This window comes from Silene latifolia, chromosome Y, assembly GCF_048544455.1.
Source record: "Silene latifolia isolate original U9 population chromosome Y, ASM4854445v1, whole genome shotgun sequence".
In the NCBI taxonomy this organism is placed as follows: domain Eukaryota; kingdom Viridiplantae; phylum Streptophyta; class Magnoliopsida; order Caryophyllales; family Caryophyllaceae; genus Silene; species Silene latifolia.
The window spans coordinates 186,454,174-186,462,002 of record NC_133538.1 but is presented as its reverse complement, the minus strand read 5'-3'; positions in this window follow the sequence as shown (position 1 = coordinate 186,462,002).

The following is a 7,829-nucleotide window of genomic DNA, read 5'->3' as shown; positions in this document are numbered from 1 at the left end:
ACGTTGGCTTCGCCCAGACACTAAACACAGACTGATTTTATAAGAACACTTAGACATCACACATCACTCTTGTTGGGAATACATTCTACCACTCTTCTCCTCGCCTCCTTTCTTTTCAGCGAGTATTCATTATTTCTTGCCACCGCCTTCTTTCTTTTCAGCGAGCTTTTACTATTTTTCTTCCACTCTTTTCAGCGGGTTTTTAATATTTTTTTGTTCCCAACACAAACCCACATCTATATGACTCAGCATCTTTGCCAACACCATTAGATAAAGCTCATTCTGATACTTGAACTATTCATCCGAACCTATATCCTTATCCTAGCCTACATCGAGTGCTAAGACCGACTCAAACAAAGGTGGCTTCATTTGGACTTGGTTAAGACCCGTAAGAAACCGACAAGACGACAACTTGGTTGATGAGTGGATTGAATCCCTTATTCTGAAGGACTGCCTATGTATCCGCGTGGAGCGAAATCAAATATGACGTAGTGACAGGGCAGTCATATACCTATAAAAAATAACCAACTGGCTCTAACTAATATATCTAGGGAAGTCGGGTCGATCTCCACAGGGAGATGGGAAAATGTCAGCTTTGTCTAAGTTCGTCACGGTAACCAATTTGGGGGTTTTAATTGGGTTGTTCTAAACTAATGAGAATGATAAAGAAGAAAAGGCAAGAGAATAAAGATTAAGCAAATAAAGGTGAAACAGCTAAGACAGTCGGTTCACCATGTTCATTCAGTCAAGCAATCTAGGTCTCAGGTCAATGCAAGTATGGGCAAAGGAACAGTGAATATCTCCTTCCGGTCTCAATTCGCCCTAAAGCGCAAATAGCTTAGCTTCCGCCCTCACTACGGTGCCCTAATGTTCGCTACGAGTCTCACCCTTTCCAACCTTCCGGTCTAGGTCAAGGTTTACTACGATAAAATGACTAATTGCGTCGACTCAATTAGACAGAGACAATCAATTGCAGTGATTAACAACAGAGACCACACAAGCATAAAACCTAATATGGCAATTACAATTCCTTCATAATCATGGATTCCCTAGTCTTAGCAAGAGGGAATTAGCTAACCATCATTATCGAGTCAACAATAACAATACATAGGTAAAAAGAATTAAACATGATAGCAACGAAATTAGAGAGATTAAATAAAGCAATAACAATAGCAATAAGAGAAGGAAAGAATTAAAATAATAATTATGATTAAGAAATAAAAGGAGATAATAATACCGATTACGAATTCCGAATCCAAGTTCTAAAGTAGAAAAGTGTAGAGGAAAGAGAAGCACTGGAAAAGATAAAGTAGAGGTAAGTGAGGAAGAGTTACGCAGTCTACTCCCTTTAGTAGCACACGAAAATATCCCCCTTAAATCTAATCCAAAGCCTAATTACAAAAGCCCATACGAAAATTTGCGGAAAAAATACAAATACAAGGCAAATCACTCGATCGAGTGGAATAAAACCGCTCGATCGAGTAACTAAACAACAAACCCTTCGATCGAGTTGAAATAAACCATTCGATCGAGTAATTCCTTATAATGCCTTCTCGATCGAGTAATATAAATGCTCGATCGTGTGATCTTCATGATATAAAGCATTCGATCGACTGGAAAAGTAATCGATCGAGCTATTTTGGCACGTTCGGCATTATGACACCTTCCGAAATCAGCTCACGCGTCTTCAAAGTGATAGAATCCAAGCTCCGATTCCTTGTTCTCCATAAATGTATGCAAAAAGGGGCGAGTTTGGGCTCCATTTATCTCCTCTTCGGTCTATACCTGCAATTTACACAAGACAAACTAAAGTAGACTATTCGGGGGTATTTGTAGCTAAATGCCACGTAAAATAGTACAGAAATGCGTGTAAAAATGAGGTAAAAACCTTATATAAAATAAACGCATCACGTAGTTCGATCTAGGTGCGTAAACTTGGCATTTTGATTGTGTGTACACACTCGAAGGTTTATGTAACAACCCCGCACACCCGGGCGCCTTACCAAGGACCATCCCAGTGTATGACGGTGTCACCATCTCGGTTTCCCGAGGAAGTAGATCAAATTAGACAATAAAAGAATAGTTATGAAATATTAATGTACCTTATACAATACGACTCAAAACAAACTCTTTAGACCAAAGATAAAACTACAACAACTCATGACACAGCTCCTCTAGACTGGTAGCGTGATGACTCGATTCCTCCAATCCTACCAGCCACAGTCAACAGTAACTGCTAAGCCAACTGCTCACCATCCCCGAATGGATCACCGCAGATACCACAAAGCAACACGGGGTCAGTACCGACTAATCAATTGTAAAACAGGTACACAATGTAACCAGCTGATCATCCTCCAATCCAGTCTCCCGATCTCGCTCAGTAACAGACTACCCACTGAAGTGGGTAGCCCTGCCAGATTACCCATCGCAACAGGTAATCCTCGCCGCCAGTGGGTGACCGCAGCCCATCCCACCTTGTCCAGCTCATCAACGAGCGACTAACAAACCTTGTCCCTTAATGTGGACATCCGCTCCCGTGACGGGTTCCACGGAGGGCGAACTAGGGTGTGAAGCCACTCCCGCAAGTGACTCCACCACAATTACACACACAGCATCACAGCTGTCACAACACCGCAACCGTCAGAACATAACCACACCAACGCCGACACCACAACACCCAACCTCCGATGATCAGCAGATAACAAAAGATATGAAACAATAACAGTCACAAACAATTAACGGTACTGAGTAGGAAAACCTACCTCGACACAACCATGGAAGACATCTATAACAGCCAAGCAGGACTCCAGTACGCATCCTACAACGATAACCATTTCTATTACACAACTATCCTCAACGAACTACCCAAAAGGAGCACAAGGCAGAAACTTACCTATCGCACGCCTCGACGGCGACACAGACGACAACCACGCACGCCATCCTTCCTAAGTGAATCCCGTCCTTCCCTTGGTGAAGGTTTAGCCTAAACTCATGAGAGTATGTAGAAATGGGTGATAGGAGAGGGAGGCGGGCTAGGGTTAAAGAAAGAGGAACTGTCGAGGAAAATGGGAAATCAAATAAATCTCGCGTACTTGCGTTTTATATGAACGCGTCTACAGTAGCAATACTCGGTCGAGTACCAGAGTACTCGGCCGAGTAGGCTTTACTCGGTCGAGTATTGAAGATACTCGGCTGAGTAGCCTCTGCTAGGTCGAGTAAGCCATCCCATCAAATATGTGTTGTAAGTCTGGTCCTTCCCCCCTTCCTCCCCAAGGTCGGTCTTGGTCAACAGAGTCAGTCAACAAGGCCCTTAAATATCCTGGGTATTACAGTCTCCCCCCCTTAAAAGAACTTCGTCCCCGAAGTTCCGTCTCCACGACACCAATCACAAGGCCACGAAACCACAATCCACACACCTACAGACATACGAACTTCGGCCGTACTCGATACTACCACCACATCACATCATTCAACCAACAAACATAACATCACAGTTAACACATACAAAATATACAAAAAGGATACTCCCTCATAGACTCACAGCAAGGTACGTTCAAATCCCATACCGCATGTTTTCCGTATACTAATCCAGTGAAAGCAACACAACGACTATTAGAAGTACACATCCTACACACCCATACAAGATTGCATGTTCAACCTACCTACAATATAACATAGATACAACCTCAAGGGAACGTAATGAACATCAATAATAACGTCAAACATAGTGTGATTCCAAATACCAACATAGAAGTGGTTCAAGTATTACAGGCGTAATTTTATCATTTGTCATCGCGAAATTACTCTTCCCCTCTTAAAGGAACTTCGTCCCCGAAGTTCACCGCTAGCTACTTACCGTACCCAAAGCCAACGCACACATCATGACTATGACATTACCCATAAAATCTTGTAGCACAACGTACTTTATGTCATTACACGCTTGTGACTCATAGAGACAGAATTTTTCAGCAATTAAGTAGTGTATATAAATCCAAATATGGGGTTAGCAAAAGATAGCAGCTTTATTCGTAAGCTTTTAGGTTGGATATGTACCGGCCACTAGTTTCAATCATCCAGTTGGGGCGATTATAACCGTAACCAAACATATACACGTATAAGACTGGTGACAGCTACAACACCGTCTGAGTATTTCGTTACATTTCTATATTGTTTAAAGACTCGGGTATCCCCCTGAACAATTAAGTTCCTGGACATTAACCAATGCTATATAACTAAACATTCACAAATTAATAGGTTATCCAAGCAATCGCATACCTGTGACATGACCATAATCCATCTTTTGAACAATTTATTGTACAAAATGACAATATAAGGCACCCACAGACTCCGTCATACAATTATTCACACAACTCTTGCAATTCACATAGCTATTACACGTCATGGTCTCTGTATTAGCAATAATCGGCCGAGTATGAATGGCTACTCGGTCGACTAAGCTCTACTCGGTCGAGTATATTTGTATACTCGGCCGAGTAAGCTCTACTCGGTCGAGTAGTGACTATACTCGGTCGAGTTATGGCAGGCAGAGGCCTTTTTGACGCCAACACGTAGAGCATTCAAAATCTAATTTGCAACCAAATTTTTCACAACAATACTATACATAGCTAATTCCTAACATAACGAAATCCAACACGTCTCCACACGATAAGTTAAGTAATTAGCGGCCTTATGGCCGAGTACAGTAATCCAACAGTAAATAATAAATCCTGAAAGTAAACATCCAACGCAAAAGTAATAAATCCAACACAAAAGAAATAAATCCTACACCAAAGAAGTCAATCCAAGAAATATAACCACACAAGATCAATAATGAGGACCCTCCTCCATGTCATCGTCACCGCCTGCACCAGAAGTACCTGCACCTGAACTGCCCGCTCCTGGAAAACCTGCTGTTGCTACTAAAGAATCTCCCCCTAGCTGACTGCCATAGTTGGCTCCCCACGGTCCCGCAAGGCAGCCAAACTCAGTCTCCTCCGGAGGCCTCCAGTAACTCGGATCAACTCCGTAGCTGTGGAATACTCCCATGTCCACTCCCGGTCCCCTCCACCAGATAGGCTGTGCTAGCTGTGTCCTTATGCCCTGGTTAAGAATCATCTCATGCATGTTGCGGAGCACTAAAGTAGTAGAGATCCGCTCAGCCAGGTCACTCGGCTGCATCCTGGGGTCATGCACTGTGGGGTAGGGCGAGTACTGGTAAGGGTAGAAGTCAGGGGTGGAGTAAGAGGGCTCAGGTACAACCGGGTCTGCCCTAGACTGCCTCACCCTATGGCGCTCTCGAGGCGGGGGAGGTGCCTGCTGCTGTCCCTCAGGCACGGTGACAGGCTCAGGTAGGTCCAAAAGGATCCTTGGGTCAATCAGGTAGGTCTGGGGCGGAGGCCTAGGAATGGTACAAGGCTCCCACTCAGCCAAATGGTCAACAACAGGGAGATGAGCTGGGTCTTGAAGCACCATCCACATAGATCCCCTCACCCTCCAGGCATAAGACCCATCATCCATCTTCCTCAACCATCTGTTCTGACGCTAGTACTGAGCGTCCATGGTAGGCACAATCTCTACATACTCATTTCCCTCAGGAGGTGGGGCCTCAAAATCTGTTAGGCTCTGAGCTAGGCGGGTCACTATGGCCCCGCAAGCAATGTGTCGGGTATCGGACTGTGCCATGCGCTCAAGACTCGAGCACACTACCCCTGGAGCACTGTAGTAGAACAGTTTCTGATGGTGTAGGTTAAGGTAAGACATAAGCAACATGACCTCATGAGAATTAAGCTTACTCACGTCGTCCCTCGCATATAACAGGCAGGTCATCATCCTCAAGAACATACGGAGAACAACATGCTGAACATCGTTAATTAGCATGGAACTGGCGCTAGGAGTAGGTCGGCCAGTCAAGTATGGAAGGTAAAGAGGTGCACCGCTGTTCTTGGCCACATCACTAAGGTACCCTTCCCCCTCGGCCTCTAGACCCAAATGGTCAGCAAACTCGTCTAGGGTAAGCTCATGATCCTCATTCATGAGGCGAAAAGAGACAGTCTTCCCCTTTTTGTCATAAACATAGGAGCTCAAAAACACCAAGGTCAAGTGGGGGTAGGATTTCTTCCTCAGGTGATATAACCCCTCCATACCCAGAATCCAAAAGATATGAAATATGTCCTCTTTGATCCCTAAAGTCTCAAGTATACCAGGATTAATACAGCGGGTGGGACGGAAAGAACGACGCATAAGGGCCACAAAAGCCTTAAGATGATTGAAATCAGAGAATATTACCGATGGATATGCCTCCACCGGTGGAACTACAGGTTCACTGCTTGACTGTCCCGTCTCAAGCTGGACATTAGCACGAGTTCTTTTGTTGGGTAAGCCTCTGGTTTTCACCATACTACAAAAGAACAAGCTTTAACAGGGGATTGACACAACAACTCTTATCGCAAAAGACAGACTGTTTTCAATTGTATACAGATTTTGAAACGATCTTTTAAGACAAATTTTATCAGAAAATCACCAAATACCTTACAAATTATATGGTTACAAGCTTTAAGTTGTCTCAAACCAAAGAGGGTTTAGTTTTTAGCAACCCTAGAATACAGAAATCAAATTTTAAACCATGAAATTGCTTAAACAAGGGCATACACGAGGTTTACATACGATTAAATCCAAAAATTACAAAGATGAATACTCAATTTCAGTTGTTCACAATGAGAATTCGAAGTATAGCTGGAATTATACCATAACTTTGAAAATAAAGAGAAAAATCGAATTAAAACCGTACCTTGGATTGGTTTATAACAAGGGAGAATGAATTAATCACCAAAGATTGACCCAAAAAGCTTGAGGAAGGTAGGGTATGGAGTTTTAGAGAGAGAGAGATGTGAAGATGGCAGGCGGAAATAAGAAGGAATGGGGCGAGAATATGGTTTTTGTATAACCCATTTAAGTCCTGATGAAGCAATACTCGGTCGAGTGTTGGGCATACTCGGTCGAGTGTCGACTACTCGGTCGAGTATTCTTCTTGCTCGGTCGAGTTTTCAAGAACAGTAACGATTTTAATTTTCACCAAAAGAACACTCAGTCGAGTAGCTTTATACTCGGCCGAGTATTGTCTACTTGGTCGAGTACAGTTATCTACTCGGTCGAGTTTCCAAAAGTGAAGAGCAAATCATATTTTTCATTGTTCCTGCAAAATAAATAACATCGTTCGGAGTTCCGTGCAACCGGCTCGTCGCTATTAGAGCTTAGTTCCACCACACTAACACGCACCAACACGCGTTTTTGTACATACATTATCAATTTGTCGTTACTTCTACCTACCTACCTTACTTTTACTATAGAAAAATACACAGGTCACTCTAAACATATGTAACTATTTAACCACAATACTCGCAAGGTTTAACTTATGTATTACATTATTACACGTTCCGCTAATCATAATATACTTACCTTTAACCACATTTACAAGACAGCAACTTTCACATACGCAACCATTATGGAACAATTAATTGACTTACCTCTGATCACTAATCACCATGATTCATTCACCGACTCTAGACTTTTCCATACACATTGACACGCATCACCATAAACACAGATACACACAATGACCACCACTAAGCAACCAACGACTCTTACTAGCTACCATTATTCTCATGTCTGGCTTAAGTTCGATGGGGCCATGATTTTGAAATGAGGGCGCCTTCTCACCCAAAATCTAGCATCGGCTGGGGCTCCCAATGCACATACACCAGGTTCATTTTAGTTGACACCCTACATTCATTAGATTCATTGGTTCAAGTTCGAAAATCGTCGGCTCTGAT